Consider the following 18447-nt stretch of genomic DNA (forward strand, 5'->3'; position numbering starts at 1 on the left):
GGAGATCCGCCGGTTTTGACACCGACATTGGTGCTTTCATTGAGAGTTCCTTTCGGGACCCCCTACCGGAGATCCGCCGGTTTTGACACCGACATTGGTGCTTTCATTGAGAGTTCCTCTGTGTCGTCACCGATAGGCTCGATGGCTTCTTCGATCATCATCAACGACGCAGTCCAGGGTGAGACCTTCCTCCCCGGACAGATTTTCGTATTCGGCGGCTTCGCACTGCGGGCCAATTCGCTTGGCCAACTGGAGCAGATCGAAGGCTACGCCCCTGGCCGTCAGGTCAGATTTGGAAGTTTGAACTTCACGGCTGACATCCGCAGGGACTTGATCCTCGACGGATTCGAGACACAGCCGAGCATGACGTACTGTCACGATGGGCATGATTTAGCTCTGCAGCCGGACAGTACCCTTGGAGGCCGCACTCGAACCCGCTCCGATCTTCGACTCGGAGCCGGCTGCGCAGACCAAGGATGGATGGCTAGACACCGCCTCGGGGGATGCAACCTCTACGGCAATAGAGCCGAACACCTATCTTGTCCCCCATGAAGCTCGTGACTCCGAGGTGCCGGACTCCTTGCCGGACTCCGGACCTCCCGCGCCCCCTCCAGTCGAAACCGATTGGGCGCCGATCATGGAGTTCACCGCGGCGGACATCTTTCAACACTCACCTTTTGGCGACATCTTGAGTTCGCTAAAGTGCCTCTCATTATCAGGAGAGGCCTGGCCGGACTGCGGCCAGGACGGTTGGGATGCGGACGACAAAGAAATTCAGAGCCCACCCTCCACCCACTTGGTAGCCACTGTCGATGATCTAACCGACATGCTAGATTACGACTCTGAGGACATCGACGGTATGGACGACAATGCCGGAGACGACCAAGAACCAGTGCCCACCGGGCACTGGAAGGCCACCTCTTCATACGACATATACATGGTGGATATCCCAAAGGATGGGAACGGCGAAGGAATAGCGGAGGATGACCCCTCCAAGAAACAGCCCAAGCGCCGGCGTCAGCGGCGCCGCTCTAAATCCCGCCATAGCAAGAATGAGGATTCCGGCACCGGAGACAACCCACTCCAGCAAGATCCAGCACAGGAGGAGGGGGACACCAGCCCTCATGAGAGAGCGGCCGAAGAAGAGGTAGAGGACTATATGCCTCCCTCCGGAGATGAGGCAAGCCTCGACGACGACGAATTCGTCGTACCTGAGGATCCCGTCGAACAGGAGCGTTTCAAACGCAGGATTATGGCCATGGCAAACAGCCTCAAGAAAAAGCAGCAGCAGCTTAGAGCTGAACAACATCTGCTAGCCGACAGATGGACCGAAGTCCTCGCGGCCGAAGAGCATGAACTCGAACGCCCCTCCAAAAGCTACCCCAAACGTAAGCTGCTCCCGCGATTAGAGGTGGAGGCATATGATCCCGCTTCACTAGGAGACAATACAGCTGATCGACCACCCCGTGGTCGCGACAGAGAGGCCTTAAGGCCCTTCAGTAGACCCGTACCCCGGCATTGCTCGAAAAGCACAAGGCCACAGGGGAACATTCCGGACCTGCGAGATATATTGGAGGATAAGGCAAGACAATCAAGATCGATCTATGGATCACGTGGGCGCCCCACGACACGTGACGATCACTGTCACCCCAGAGACAGTAAGTCCGACCGGGCCGAACACAACAGACAAAGCTCTTTTGAGCTCCGTCGCGATATTGCCCAGTACAGAGGCGCCGCACACCCACTGTGCTTCACAGATGAGGTAATGGATCATCAAATCCCAGAAGGGTTTAAACCCGTCAATATTGAATCTTATGATGGCACAACAGACCCCGCAGTCTGGATCGAGGACTATCTCCTCCACATCCACATGGCCCGCGGAGACGATCTCCACGCCATCAAATATCTCCCACTCAAACTTAAAGGACCAGCCCGGCACTGGCTTAACAGCTTGCCAGTAGAGTCAATCGAGAGTTGGGAGGACCTGGAAGCCGCATTCCTCGATAACTTCCAAGGCACGTACGTGCGACCACCAGATGCAGATGACCTATGCCACATAATTCAGTAGCCAGAAGAATCGGCCAGACAATTCTGGACATGGTTCTTAACCAATAAAAACCAAATCATCGACTATCCGGATGCCGAGGCCCTCGCGGCCTTCAAGCATAACATCCTCGACGAGTGGCTTGCCCGGCACCTGGGACAGGAAAAGCCGAAATCCATGGCAGCCCTTACATCACTCATGACCCGCGTCTGTGCGGGTGAGGACAGCTGGCTAGCACACAGCAACAACCTCAACAAAAATTCTGGCAGTCCGGATATCAAGGACCGTAGTGGCAGGTCGCGTCGCAACAAAAACAAATGCCGCATTAACAGCGATAACAGTGACGATACGGCAGTCAATGCCGGATTCAGAGGCTCTAAACCCGGTCAATGGAAAAAGCCATTCAAAAGAACAACTCAGGGTCCGTCCAATTTGGACCGAATTCTCGACCGCTTGTGCCAGATACATGGCACCCCTGAAAAGCCAGCTAACCACACCAATAGGGACTGTTGGGTGTTCAAGCAGGCAGGCAAGTTAATTGCCGAAAACAGCGACAAGGGGCTACATAGCGACGACGAGGAAGAGACCCAACCGCTGAATAATAGAGGACAGAAGGGTTTGCCCCCACAGGTGCGGACGGTGAACATGATATATGCCACGCACATACCCAAAAGGGAGCGGAAGCGTGCACTCAGGGATGTATACGCGATGGAGCCAGTTGCCCCGAAGTTCAATCCATGGTCCTCTTACCCGATCACCTTTGACCAAAGGGACCACCCCACCAGCATTTGCCATGGCGGGTTCGCCGCATTGGTTCTAGACCCAATCGTCGATGGATTTCATCTCACCAGAGTCCTGATGGACGGCGACAGCAGCCTAAACCTGCTTTATCAGGACACGGTGCGCAAAATGGGCATAGACCCCTCAAGGATTAAACCTACCAAGACGACCTTTAAAGGCGTCATACCAGGTGTAGAAGCCAATTGTACAGGCTCAGTTACACTGGAAGTGGTCTTCGGATCCCCGGATAACTTCCGAAGCGAGGAGTTAATCTTCGACATAGTCCCGTTCCGCAGCGGCTATCATGCCTTGCTCGGACGTATCGCGTTCGCAAAGTTCAACGCGGTGCCACACTACGCATACCTCAAGCTCAAGATGCCAGGCCCTAGAGGAGTCATCACGGTCAACGGAAACACTGAACGCTCCCTCCGAACGGAGGAACATACAGCAGCTCTCGCGGCAGAAGTACAAAGCAGCCTTTTAAGGCAATTCTCGAGTCCGGCTGCCAAGCAGCCGGACATAGCTAAGCGTGCCCGGAGTAACCTACAACACGACCACCTGGCACGTTCCGAGCACGCGTAGCTGTGCGGCCCCAACCCCAGCCCCTGTAAAACATTAAGACAGACCCTTCGCGTACTCCATTACACTCTGAAGATACCATGGGCATGGGGCAAGGGGCTCGACCACGATAAGCCCAAACTGCGGCTCAACCGCACCAGGGGCTCTTAAGTGTGTCGTTTCTTTTTCTTTTCCTTTTATTTTTTACCTACAGGACTTCGTTCGTCAGAGGCCCTGTCCGGCAGCAGACATGCCGAACCCATGATACAACAGCCAGGGAAGGAGAAAGGCTACAACGAAAATCCAGGTGGTCTCCATTATGAGCATTAAATCTGTTTTATGCATTATTCCGTAGCCTACCCCTGGAGGGGGACATGTTAAACAGTCCCATCCCTTGCTTACCGCACCACTTGTATCGTCCTGCACTCACAGCAGTTTTTATTTGAATAAAGCAATGCAGCACATTTTTGCTTCCAATTGCATTTCTTTCTTACACATATGTTCATCTATGACATGTTGCATCCGTACGTTTTGGTACGGCTAAATACACCAGGGGCTTATGTTTCCCGCGTTATGGTGTGATAAGTCCGAACACTTTCACAAGTGCGGCACCCCGAACTTATAGCATTATATGCATCGGCTCTGAATCATGTTCTTGGGTCAATAGTTGGGTTTGCCCGGCTCCCATGTTTTGGTACCTTATGTTCCGTTTTATCAGCTAAGGTAGCACTGGGAGAACCATTGCGATTGCGCCCCAGTTGAGCTGGGTTAACGCCTCAGTGGAGAAAGCTAAAACTGACCGTCATGATGAGGCGAGAGCTGGTCGCTGTTCGAGAGGTTCTTTGCGAGTCCCTAAAGACTTATGTCGCTTCGAGCGAGGAGCCGGATTCTGTCCGGCCAAGGCGTGGATAGCGCCCCAAATTCGGCCTTCCAAAAACTAGGGGCTTCGCCAAAATTTAAAATTATAGAATTCTGTGGCTAAGTGAGAGTGTTCAAGCATTATAAGTCCGTTTGCCTTGTTCGTTGTGTTGAGCGCCTCCCTCAATGGACCCAAATAAGGGAACAAGAGTGCCCAAATTTATCCCGAACACCCCAGCACTCGTGGCATGGGGGATGAAGCCAACGACTTGCCATCTCTCATATTTGATAAATAGCCGCACAGAAGGTAATATTTTAAATTAACAAGTGTTGCTTCACGCATACGAACTTAGTTTTCAGCGCACAGGATAACAAAACGCGAGTCTACTCAAAAACTTCTTCTTTGGAGCACTCACCTGCAATAAAGCGGGCGCCCTTCAGCACACTCCTATAATACATCTCGGGCGTGCGATGCTCCTTGCCCTCTGGTGGGGGGTCCGTCACAAGCTTCTGGGCATCCATCTTGCCCCAGTGCACCTTTGCACGGGCAAGGGCCCGACGCGCACCCTCGATACTGGCGGAGTGCTTGATAACTTCAACCCACGGGCACGCGTCCACCAGCCGCCGCACTAGGCCGAAGTAGCTCCCAGGCATAGCCTCCTTAGGCCACAGCCGAACTATGAGGCCCTTCATGGCCTATTCGGCCGCCTTGTGGAGCTCGACCAGCTGCTTCAGCTGGTCGCTAAGGGGCACCGGATGTCCGGCCTCAGCATACTGAGACCAGAAGACCTTCTCCGTTGAGCTCCCCTCCTCGGCCCGGTAGAATGCGGCAGCATCGGACACGCTGCGGGGAAGATCTGCGAACGCTCCTGGAGAGCTCCGAGTTCGGGTAAGCGACAGGTAATTAACACTCACATGCTTACTTTGCATGAAAAATGCCTTACCCGCTGCTATTTTCTTCACCGCCTCTATCTCCTGGAGGGCCTTGTAGGCTTCGGACTTAGCGGCTTTGGCACTCTCAAGAGCCGTTGCAAGCTCAGACTCTCGAGTCTTCGAGTCACGCTCCAGGCTCTCATGTTTCCTCATGAGATCCTGGAGCTCTTGCTGTACCTCCGCCACCCGCCTCCTGTTTCTCTCGCTCGGTGCGCTCCGCAGCCGCATTGCGTTCGGCCGCGGCCACCGCCTCCTTCAGGGTCGCCACCTTGTTAGTGGCCCCTGCAATACCCCAGTTATCCTTGTCATTTTTCTTGCAACCAAATCCTTTTCTGTAAGGTACAATTTTCATAAGGTATTACTCACCTTCTTTTTCCTCGAGCTGCTTCTTGGCATGGCCGAGCTTGTTCTCGGACCGCTCGAGGTTTCCCTTCAAGTTATTGACCTCCGCAGTCAGTGCGGCAGAGGTCAGCAGCACAGCCTGCAATCCCATATTGACATATTTTCATGACTCCTACGTTTATCTTTCTAAAGATCCTTAGTCTGGCTTTTCTTTCCGAACACCGAACCGAGCATCAGGGGCTACTGTCTATGCGGTACCATTTTACATATATTGAAATTCTTACCTCAAAGCCTGTTAGAAGGCTGCTGCAGGCTTCGGTCAGCCCGCTCTTGGCGAGCTGAACCTTTTGAATCACCGCATTCATAACAGTGTGGTGTTCCTCTTCGATGGAGTCGCCGTTGAGCGCCTCCAGCAAATTATCCGGCACCTCCGGTTGGACGGAGGCAGCCGGCGTCGCGGTCTTGCCCTTCTTACGAAGGGGTCGCTCGCCGGACTCTGGAGCCACTATGGGTTCCGGGGCTGAGTCCGGTGCAAAGTCCGGGAGGTTGTCCTGCGACACCTCTGGGGCCCTCTCCTCCTGGTGGGTCCCTTCCCGGGATCCCACCTCGGCATCGTCCGCATCACGGGGGGTGGAGGCAGTCGGAAGAGAATCCATATCCGACGCCCCTAAGGACCCGCTCGACGAAGTGGGGAGATCATCCTTAGGCGGACTGCAGGGTTGTATGCGGCATTAGAAAGACATAATGTGGCGGAAAACGAAAACCTTGAAGTTATTCGGGAGTCCGGATACTTACGATCTCGCCAGAGGCTTGGCCCTTGGAGGCCAGTCCTCGTCATCGTCACTAGCGTTGGCGGAACAGTCCGGGGGAAGAGTTTTTCCCCTCTTGGACCCTTCGGCCTCCCTTGTTTGGGAGGCCTTCCTTTTCTTCCCTTCCCCCGCTGGGGGAGAGGCTTTCTTCTTCTCCTCCTCGCCTTGGTGGGAGGAGTCGGCCTTGGATTCATCGTCCGATAGCACCTGAAAACGGGAACTCTTCCGAGTCCCCGTGGCCTTCTTCTTGGCCTTCTTCTCTGGCACCACGTGGGGTGCCGGAGCCAGCAGCCCCGTTAGGCGGGCGTCATCTGGGTCCTCTGGCAATGGGGCCGGACAGATAGCCTGTGCGGCCTTCTTCAGCCAGTCCTGTCAAAAGAAAGGGAGTTTAGATCCCGCATAGAGTCAAACTATGAATAACAAGCGTCCCGTAAAGGACAATATCACTTACCTCGTCAGCTGGACGCTGCGAGCTGAATCCGCGATCTTCGGTAGCGGATGCGGGAGCCTCGGCGCCCTTGAACAGCACCTTCCAGACCTCTTCGTACGTAGTGTCAAAGAGCCCATTCAAAGTCTGGTGCTGCGCCGGATCGAACTCCCACATATTGAAGCCCCGTCGTTGGCACGGGAGAATCTGGCGGATGAGCATGACCTGAACTACGTTGACAAGCTTGAGCTTCTTGTCCACCAGCTTTTGGACGCAGGCTTGGAGTCCGGTCAGCTCCTCTGAATCGCCCCAAATCCGGCCGCTCTCTTTCCAGGAGGTGAGCCGTGTGGGGATGCCGGATCTGAATTCGGGGGCCGCCGCCCATTCGGGATCACGCGGCTCGGTGATGTAGAACCACCCCGATTGCCACCCCTTGATGGTTTCCACAAAGGTGCCCTCCAGCCACGTAACGTGGGACATCCTGCCCACCATGGCGCCTCCGCACTCCGCTTGGCTGCCCTTCACAACCTTCGGCTTGACACTGAAGGTCTTGAGCCACAAGCCGAAGTGGGGCTGGATGCAGAGGAAGGCCTCGCACACGACGATAAACGCCAAGATGTTGAGAATAAAATTTGGGGCCAGATCATGGAAATCTAGGCCGTAGTAGAACGTGAGCCCCCGGACAAAGGGATGAAGTGGGAAGCCCAGTCCGCGGAGGAAATGGGGAAGGAATACTACCCTCTCATGGGGCCTGGGGGTGGGGATGAGCTCTCCCTCGTCGGGGAGCCGATGCGCGATGTCGTTGGACAAGTATCCGGCGCTGCGCAGCTTCTGGATATGCCCCTCCGTGACGGAGGAGGCCATCCACTTGCCTCCCGCTCCGGACATATTTGGAGAAGGTTGAGGTGAGATGTGCGGGCTTGGGCTCTAGAGCTCGAGTTCGTAGAGATGGATAAGCCAAGGAGGAAGAAGGCGCAGGTAAAAAGGTTGGATCTTTATCCCCTTATATGGGCGGACAGAAACACGCGTCCCCACCGGCCTGGTAAAACTCGCTTATCTCCCAAGCGTCACAATCAATGGCACGGTTGGGTTACCCACGTCTGTATTGATGGGAATCCCGGAATAAGGGGAACACGATCTCTGCTTCGACAGGCGTGCCAAGGAAACCACCTCGCTAAACGCGCTGAGGTGGAACAATAGAAACAATTCGATTAAAGGCTTGGAAGTGGTGTGACGTTACGCCACAGAATACGTCAGCAGATTGATCTTGTGTAATATTATTCTCTCTACGGCAGTATGTGGAATTTATTTTTGCAGAGCCAGACACTATCCTGGTGTTCACAATCTTCTATAAATTATTCGGAGGAGGAACCCGTCTTGCAATGCCGAAGACAATATGCGCGCCGGACTCGTCGTCATTGAAGCCTGGTTCAGGGGCTACTGAGGGAGTTCCGGACTAGGGGGTGTCCGGATAGCCGAACTACCATCATCGGCCGGACTCCAAGACTATGAAGATACAAGATTGAAGACTTCGTCGTGTGTCCGGACGGGACTTTCCTTGGCATGGAAGGCAAGCTTGGCGATACGGATATGTAGATCTCCTACCATTGTAACCGACTCTGTGTAACCCTAGCCCTCTCCGATGTCTATATAAACCGGATGGCTTTAGTCCATAGGACGAACAACAATCATACCATAGGCTAGCTTCTAGGGTTTAGCCTCCTTGATCTCGTGGTAGATCTACTCTTGTAACCCACATCATCAATATTAATCAAGCAGGACGTAGGGTTTTACCTCCATCAAGAGGGCCCGAACGTGGGTAAAAACATCGTGTCCCTCGTCTCCTGTTACCATCCGCCTAGACGCACAGTGCGGGACCCCCTACCCGAGATCCGTCGGTTTTGACACCGACAACGACTCTTGGTCATCCGGCCCACTACGTATCCCTCGAGCCCTTCAAAGTTGCCATTCAAGAACTCAAATCCACCGTGCGCTGGCCCCACGGTGGGCGCCAACTGTCGTGGAATTATCACGTCAGATGTCCTCGTGAAAGGACTTAGTTGTGGAGCCATCGCAACTAGGAAGCTTGAAGGGGTTAATCGGGACAAGGGACACGAGAGGTTTTTATACTAGTTCAGCCCCTTACGGTGAAGGTAAGGCCTACGTCTAGTTGGGTTGGTATTGATGTTTCGATGACCAGGGACCGAGATACGCTATGCCCGGCTCTCGATGAGTTGTTTCTTGCCCTAAACCGCCAGCAGGTCGTCCCCTTATGTACACGAGTTGAAGCCCTCTGGCTTACAGAGTCCCGACCGGCTTATAAATAGTGTCCGGCTCGGTGACTAGATAAATCTCCCTTATGATACAAGTCATACCATTATGGCGGTCTACTACAACGGGCCTTAAGTCGCCTGTGGGGTTAAGCCCTTTATTGAACCACCATCTTCATGCTTGGTTTTGGGCTTCCTTCTGGTAAGTCTTCTTTGCGTAACCCGGCCCCTCCTGGGCGGCTTACACAAATAGTTACATCCCCAACAGTACCAAACTTGGAATCATTTCCAACACACATCGTCACCTGGCCCACTAGTCTTTGTTTATTCTACAACTCTTGTTTCGAGTTACTAATTTTAGAAACTGAACCAGTATCAAATACCCAGGGGCTACTATGAATAATAGTAAGGTACACATCAATAACATGTATATCAAATATTCCTTTGTTCACTTTGCCATCCTTCTTATCTGCCAAGTATTTGGGGCAGTTCCGCTTCTAGTGATCATTCCCTTTGGAGTAGAAGCACTCTGTTTTAGGCTTAGGTCCAGCTTTGGGCTTCTTCACGGGAGTGATAACTTGCTTGCCATATTTTTATAATTCAAGTTCTATAATGAAAAATTCCCACTAGTATATGAAAGTGATATCATAGGAGACTCCCTATCATGGAGAGCATGGTGCTACTTTGAAGCACAAGTGTCAAAAAGGATAGTAACATTGCCCCTTGTCTCTTTTTTATCATTTTTTATTTGGGCCTTTCTCATTTTTTGGCCTCTTTTTTTCTTTTTTTTCTCCGGAGTCTCATCCCGACTTGTGGGGGAATAATAATCTCCATCATCCTTTCCTCACTGGGACAATGCACTAATAATGAAGATATCACACTTTATTTACTTACAACTCAAGAATTACAACTCGATACTTAGAACAAATTATGACTCTATATGAATGCCTCCGGTGGTGGGATGTGCAATGAATCAAGGGTGACATGCATGAAAGAATCAAGCATGTCATAATAAATGGAATGGTGGAAAGTTGCATGGCAATATATCTCGGAATGCCTATGGAAATGCCATAATAGGTAGGTATGGTGGCTGTTTTGAGGAAGGTAAATGGTGGGTGTATGGTACCGGTGAAAGTTGTGTGGTACTAGAGAGGCTAGCAATGGCAAAAGGGTGAGAGTGCGTATAATAAATGGACTCAACATTAGTCATAAAGAACTCACATACTTATTGTAAAAATCTACTAGTTATCGAAACGAAGTACTAAGCGCATGCTCCTAGGGGGATAGATTGGTAGGAAAAGACCATCGCTCGTCCCCGACCGCCACTCATAAGGAAGACAATCAAAAAATAAATCATGCTCTGACTTCATCACATAGCGGTTCGCCATACATGCATGCTACGGGAATCACAAACCTCAACACAAGTATCTCTCAAATTCACAATTACTCACTAGCATGAATCTAATATCACCATCTTCATATCTCAAAACAATCATAAAGAATCAAACTTCTCATAGTATTCAATGCACTTTATATGAAAGTTTTTATTATATCCCTCTTGGATGCCTATCATATTAGGACTAAATTTATAACCAAAGAAAATTACCATGCTGTTTAAAGACTCTCAAAATAATATAAGTGAAGCATGAGAGTTCATCAATTTCTATAAAATAAAACCAGCTCCGTGCTCTAAAAAGATATAAGTGAAGCACTAGAGCAATATTGCCTAGCTCAAAAGATATAAGTGAAGCACATAGAGTATTCTAATAAATTACGATTCATGCGTGTCCCTCTCAAAAGGCGTGTACAGCAAGGATGATTGTGTCAAACTAAAAATCAAAAACTCAAATCATACATGATGCTCCAAGCAAAACACATATCATGTGGTGAATAAAAATATAGCCTCAAATAAAGTTACCAATAGACGAAGATGAAAGAGGGGATGCCTTCCGGGGCATCCCCAAGCTTAGGCTCTTGGTTGTCCTTGAATATTACCTTGGGGTGCCTTGGGCATCCCCTAGCTTAGGATCTTGGCACTCCTTATACCATATTCCATCAAATCCTTACCCAAAACATGAAAACTTCACAACACAAAACTCAACAGAAAATCTCATATGCTTTGTTAGTATAAGAAAATAAATCACCACTTTATGGTATTGTTGTGAACTCGTTCTTTATTTATATTGGTGTAATATCTATTGTATTACAACTTTTACATGGTTCATACCCCCCGATACTACCCATAGATTCATCAAAATAAGCAAACAACACATAGAAAACAGAATCTGCCAAAAACAAAACAGTCTATAGCAATCTGTAACTCTCAAATACTTCTGTAACTCCAAAAATTCTTAAAAATTAGGACAACCTGGAAAATTTATTTGCCAATCAAAATAAAAAAGAATCAGGTCAAAATCACGCTTCAATGAATTATGAAAATTATTTTCCTAGGCGCAAAAGTTTCTATTTCTCAGCAAGATCAAAACAACTATCACCGTAAGCTATCCCAATGGTCTTAATTGGCACAAACACTAATTAAAACACAAAACCACATCTAACCAGAGGCTAGATGAATTATTTAATGAAAAATAGGAACAAAAAGCAAAGAACAAAAATAAAATTGGGTTGCCTCCCAACAAGCGCTATTGGTTAACGCCCTTATCTAGACATAAAACACGAATAGATCTAGGTATTATCGTCTTTGGTATGCAATCCATAAGTGGCTCTAATAAAAGATTCACATGGCAATTTAAGTTTATTACTAGGAAAGTGTTCCATGCCCTTCCTTAGTGGAAATTTAAATCTAATGTTTCCTTCTTTCATATCAATAATTGCACCAATCATTCTAAGGAAAGGTCTACCAAGAATAATAGGACATGTAGGATTGCAATCTATATCAAGAACAGTGAAATCTATGGGCACATAGTTCCTATTTGAAACAATAAGAACATCATTAATCCTTCCCATAGGTTTCTTAATAGTGGAATCCGCAAGATGTAGATTTAAAGAACAATCATCAAGTTCAGGGAAACCTAACACATCACATAAAGTTTTTGGAATTGTGGAAACTCTAGCACCCAAATCACACAAAGCATGGCACTCATAATCTTTAATATTAATCTTAATATTAGGTTCCCACTCATCATAAATTTTTCTAGGGATAGAAACTTCTAATTCAAGCTTTTCTTCAAAAGAGTGCATCATAGCATCAACGATATGTTTAGTAAAAGTTTTGTTTTTATTATAAGCATGAGGAGAATTCAACATGGATTGAAACAAGGACATAAAATCTATGAAAGAACAATTATCATAATTAAGTTCCTTGAAATCCAAAAGAGTGGGTTCATTACTACTTAAAGTCTTGACCTTTCCAATCCCACTTTTATCAATTTTTGCATCAAGATCTAAAAACTCCGAATCATTGGGACGCCTTTTAACTAAAGTTGACTCATCTCTAGTCCCATCTTTATCAAGATTTACATTAGAAAACAAAGATTCAATATGAGTCACATCAATCACTTTAAGATCTTCATCAATATTTTCATGAAAACTAGAAGAACATGCTTTTACAAACAAATCTCGTTTAGCACGCATCTTAGCGGTTCTTTCTTTGCACTCATCAATGGAAATTCTCATGGCTTTGAGAGACTCATTAATATCATGCTTGGGTGTAATAGATCTACGTTTCAAAGAATCATCATCAAGAGAAATTCTATCCATGTTCCTAGCCAAATCATCAATCTTGAGAAATTTTTCTTCAATGAGGGCATTGAAATTCTTTTGCAAACTCATAAATTCTTTAACACTATTATCAAAATGAGAGGGCATCTTATTAAAATTTCCATATGAATTGTTGTAGGAATTAACATAATTATTAGAGGAATTACTAGGAAACAACCTAGGATTAAATTTACATCTATACGCGTGATTACCAAAATTGTTCCTACCAACAAAATTCACATCCATAGATTCATTATTATTCTCAATCAAAGTGGACAAACGCATATCATTAGGATCAATAGAAGCACTCTTACTAGCAAATAATTTCATAAGCTCATCCATCTTTCCACTTAAAACATTAATCTCTTCAATCGTATGCACTTTTTTACTAGTGGAAGATCTTTCGATGTGCCATTGAGAATAACTAACCATAATATTATCTAGGAGTTTAGTAGCTTCTCCTAAAGTAATTTCCATAAAAGTGCCTCCCACGGCTGAATGTAAAAGATTTCTAGAAGCAAAATTCAACCCAGCATAATTTTTTTGTATAATCATCCACAAATTCAAACCACGAGTATGGCAATTTCATATCATCAATTTCATACTCTCCCAAGATTTTTCAATATGTTCATTATCAAGTTGCTTAAAATTCATAATATCGTTCCTAAGGGAGATGATCTTAGCGGGAGGAAAATACTTAGAGATAAAGGCATCTTTACAATTGTTCCATGAATCAATACTATTTTTAGGCAAAGATGAAAACCAAGTTTTAGCACGATCTCTAAGTGAAAAAGGAAATAGCTTCAATTTAACAATATAACTATCCACATCTTTCTTCCTTTGCACATCATGCAAATCAACGGAATTGTTTAGATGGGATGCATCATCTTCACTAGGAAGGCCAAAAAATTGATCTTTCATAACAAGATTCAGCAAAGCGGCATTAATTTCACAAGATTCCGCACTAGTGGCGGGAGCAATCGGAGTACTAATAAAATCATTGTTATTGGTGTTGGAAAAGTCACACAATTTGGTATTCTCTTGAGCCATCATGACAAAGCAAGCAATCCAACACACGAGCACACAAAAAGCAAGCGAAGAAGACGAACGGAAGAGGGGCGAAGAAAAGGCAAATATTTTCAAAAATTGTTTTAGAAGTGGAGGAGAGGAAAATGAGAGGCGAATGGCGAATAATGTAAAGCAAGAGATGAGAGTTTATGATGGTTACTTGGTATGTCTTTACTTGGCATAGATCTCCCTAGCAATGGCGCCAGAAATTCTTCCTGCTACTTGTTGAGCTTGCGTTGGTTTTTCCCTTGAAGAGGAAATGATGATGTAGCAAAATAGAGATAAGTATTTCCCTCAGTTAGAGAACCAATGTATCAATCCAGTAGGAGACAACACACAAATCATTAAATACCTGCAAAAACAATCAAACAAACTTGCGACCAACGCGATAAAGGGAATGTCAATCCCTTCATGGTTACTTGCAAAAATGAGAACTGATAGAGATAGATAAACGATAAAGTAAATATTTTTGGTATTTTTGGTTTATAGATCGGAAAGTAAAAAATTGCAAAGAATAGTAGATTGGAAACTAATATTGTTGATCGGAAACTTGTATGATGGAAAATAGACCCGGGGGCCATAGGTTTCACTAGAGGCTTCTCTCAAGATAGCAAATAATATGGTGGGTGAATAAATTACTGCCGAGCAATTGATAGAAAAGCGCAAAGTTATGATGACATCTAAGGCAATGATCATGAATATAGGCATAACGTCTGTGTCAAGTAGGCCGAAATGATTCTACATCTACTACTATTACTCCACACATCGACTGCTATCCAACATGCATCTAGAGTATTAAGTTCATAAAGAACAGAGTAATGCATTAAGTAAGATGACATGATGTAGAGGAATTAACTCAAGCAATATCATGAGAACCCCATCTTTTTATCTTTGATGGCAACAATACAATATGTGCCTTGCTGCCCCTACTGTCACTGGGAAAGGACACCGCAAGATTGAACCCAAAGCTAAGCACTTCTCCCATTGCAATAAAAACCAATCTAGTTGGCCAAGCCAAACCAATAGTTCGAAGAGAATTACAAAGATATCAAATCATGCATATAAGAATTCAGAAAATATTAAAATAATATCCATAAATAAGCTAATCATAAATCCACAATTCAACTGATCTCGGCAAACACACCGCAAAAAATATTACATAGAATAGATCTTCAAGAACATCGAGGAGAACATGGTATTGAGAATCAAAGAGAGAGAAGCAGCCATCTAGGTACTAGCAATGGACCCGCAGGTCTGTGGTAAACTACTCACACTTCATCGGAAGGGCAATAGAGTTGATGTAGAAGCCCTTCATGGTCGACTCCCCCTCCGACAGGACACCGGAAAAGCCCCCTATTTGGGATCTCAAGGGTACAGAAGGTTGCGGTGGCGGAAAAGTGTTTTCATGGATGCCCCTGTTGGTTTGGGGTTATATGGGAATGAGAAAAATTCACTCTAGGTCACTAAACTTGAGCCTGATGACACATTAGTACCACTACTTGAAAATACCCGAACTACGGTCCAAATACTTGCGCTAGGGGTTCACTTTGGTCCATGTATACGATTTTGTGTACGTATTTGCTGACTTGGCCGAGTCAGCGGCCGCCAGCTCGCTTTGACCGCCACCTGGTCGTGCCTTCGGTGAATACTAGTCCATTCAAGTTTTTTTTTGCAAAAACGCCATGACCATTAAAATGGAGAGAAGAATCAGCCACTTCACGTCCTTCGAGCAAGCCGCTGATCATGCCTGATCGTGTGCTAAATTGCACCTCTAGTCCACGGGCCAGGTCATGGCAATGGGGCTACTCACCATGCGCCGCCTCCCCTGCCCCGCGCACCGCTGTTTCCACACCAGGTACCCCTCTGCACTGTCCTTCCCTGCCGCGGCCGAGGCGTCCACCCGCACCTAGAAGCTCTTCTTCTCGCCGAACTCCGCGAACGCCAGCATCGTGGGCGCGACCGTGACATTCACCCTGCCGGCGCGCTCACCCGCGCCGTCTACGTCGAGTTGGGCGCGCCCACGTTGGTGACCGTCCTCCGGAGCACCGCCGAGGTCTTGCCGCCGCCGTCCTTAAACGCCACCGCGATCGACGGGTAGTTGAGCATGAACCTCGGGTTCTCGTGGAGCAGCTCGCTGCAGTTGATGGCGCTGTGCGTGATCTTGAACACCTCTCTCTGCGTGTACCCGAGCGTGCAGTGGTGTGTCACGTAGTCGGCTGGCTCGATGTCGTAGACGAGACTTGGGTCAACGGCGAGAGCCGGGTTCACGTGCCCGGCACCCATGGTGAACGCGTCGGCGCGCTCCCCGCCGTCGCCGTTAGTTATCGGCTTGCCCTGCCGGTCCGTCACGTCGGACGTCTTCATGATCGCCTACCGCACCATCGCCGGGCTCCATGAAGGGTGCACTGACCTGACCAGCGCCGTGTTGCCGCTCGCGTGCGGGCATGCTATGGACGTCCCCGACAGCACCGTGAAGTTGGACCGTCACTCGTCGCCGTCTAGCCTCGACGGGCTCACGCTGCCCGGCCACGCCGCGATGATGTTAACCCCGGGGGCGCCGACGGTGAGCATCTAGGGCGCTTCGTTGGCCATGGAGCTTGGCTACGGCCCGTTGTTACCGGCTGCGCTCACGATGGAGATGCCGCGCATCGTGGCACGGAAGCTGCCGATGGCGATGCTGTCCTCGAAGAGCGGGATGGGGAAGCCGCCGAGGGAGAGCGACAGCACGTCGACACCGCCGCGCACCGCGTCGTCCATCCCGGCGAGGATATCGGAGCTGAAGCATCCGTTGAACCAGCAGACCTTGTACGCGGCAATGTGCGCGCCGGAAGCCACGCCGCGCGCCTCCCCAGCCCCGGCGCCGAGAACACTGGCTCCGGCCACGGCGGCCCCCACGGCCGTCGACGCCATGTGAGTCCCGTGCCCGTGCGTGTCCCGCGGCGAAGCATACTCCTACGCCCGCACTGCGGCATCCGACGGGTCTGTCGGGTAGTTGGCACGGTGGCCCTTGGAGTAGAACCGCGCGCCGACGAGCTTCCGGTTGCAGTTCGTCGTGTTGAACCGCTCCCCGGTCTCGCACACGCCCCGCCACCGGTCCGGCACCGGCGGCATCCCGCGGTCGTCGATGTTTGGGCTCTCCGGCCACACGCCAGTGTCGAGCACCCCGATGACCACGCCGCGGCCATACCGCACGCGTGCCCACGCCCCGATCGGGCACACGTTAAGGCTGAGGAACCGGTACGAGTACGTGGTGTGCAGCTCGACCCGGCGTTCCTCGCGCACCGACACGACATCTTGCAGCGCCCACAGAGCTGCCGCCGCGCTGCAAAGCCGTCGAACACGGTGTGGTAAGAGTACAGCAGCCGCGACGACGGCTTCTACTGGCGCTTTGCATCTTGCTCCACTAAGGAAGGCAAGGATTTGACGATGAAAGCGAGGTGCCAGTCGTGCTCGAAGATCCGCGTGGGTGCAGCTGGACAATGTAGGTCCGCAAAGCCTCCTCCTGATCTGCGGCGGTGCCATGAAGAAACACCAACGAGGAGGAGAGGAAGAGGAACACCGCGTGGGAGGCGAACAGGTGGAGGAAACCCATGGTTGCCTTGCTAAGCAATCGAGCAGTTGTTCGCTTTGGTTTGCGACGGTGAGGTGGGAGATGGAGAGGTGGGTGGGAGATCGAATTTCGCGGACGACGACGACGTGGCTGGGCGAGCGTGTCTGTCCTGAGAGACGACGCTTCCTCTGGCAGGCGGAGGCGGGGCCGCGAGCAAGAGGCACAGCAGAGTAGGTGGAATGGAAGACACCAAGGAGGAGGAGCGAGCAGCAGTGGAACGCAGTGATGGCTCGCTCGCACAGCCTGCTTTGCCGGCCTAGGCGCGCACTGGGTTCCTTAATGGCGCAGACACGGGTAGAGAGAGAGGAGGAAGACTAAGGGAGGAGGAGCGTATCTGCCTCATGCGTGCCATTTATGATGCCTGCTGCCTTCTTGCTTCTGTTGCACTCCAGGCGGCGAAACAAGGAGGACCGGGGCGGCACCGAGTTGAGCAGGAGGCGCCGAGTTGGACCGGGGTGGTTTAATGGTCATGGTGTTTTTGCAAAAAAACCTGGATGGACTAGTATTCACCGAAGGCACGACCAGGTGGCGGTCAAAGCGAGCTGGCGGCCGCTGACTCGGCCAAGTCAACAAATAAGTACACAAAATCGTATACATGAAACAAAGTGAACCCCTAGCGCAAGTACTTGGACCGTAGTTTGGGTATTTTGAAGTAGTGGTTCAAATGTGTCACCCGGCTCAAGTTTAGTGACGTAGAGTGAATTTTTCTCTATGGGAATATATAGGCGAAGAATTAGGTCAGGAAGGTCATGAGGGACCCACAAGAGTGGGGGCGCGCCCTACCCCCCCTGGGCGCACCCTCCATCGTTGTGGCCGCCTCGTGGATCCTCCGACTTCATCTCCAAGTCTCATGGTTGTCTTCTGGTCCAAGAAAAATCATCGCGAAGGTTTTATTCCGTTTGGACTCCATTTGGTATTCCTTTTTTGCGAAACTCAAAAACAAGGAAAAAACAGGAACTGGCACTAGGCTCTAGGTTAATAGGTTAGTCCCAAAAATAATATAAGATAGCATAATAATTCATATAAAA

At 49.2% G+C, this 18447-nt stretch overlaps 1 pseudogene; it reads right to left on the bottom strand.

Annotated features, from left to right (window-relative positions):
* Window positions 1-15777: 15777 nt before the first annotated feature.
* On the bottom strand, window positions 15778-17401 carry LOC119292778 (annotated as a pseudogene).
* Window positions 17402-18447: the final 1046 nt, after the last annotated feature.

This window comes from Triticum dicoccoides, chromosome 4B (assembly GCF_002162155.2).
Source record: "Triticum dicoccoides isolate Atlit2015 ecotype Zavitan chromosome 4B, WEW_v2.0, whole genome shotgun sequence".
Classification (NCBI taxonomy): Eukaryota; Viridiplantae; Streptophyta; class Magnoliopsida; order Poales; family Poaceae; genus Triticum; species Triticum dicoccoides.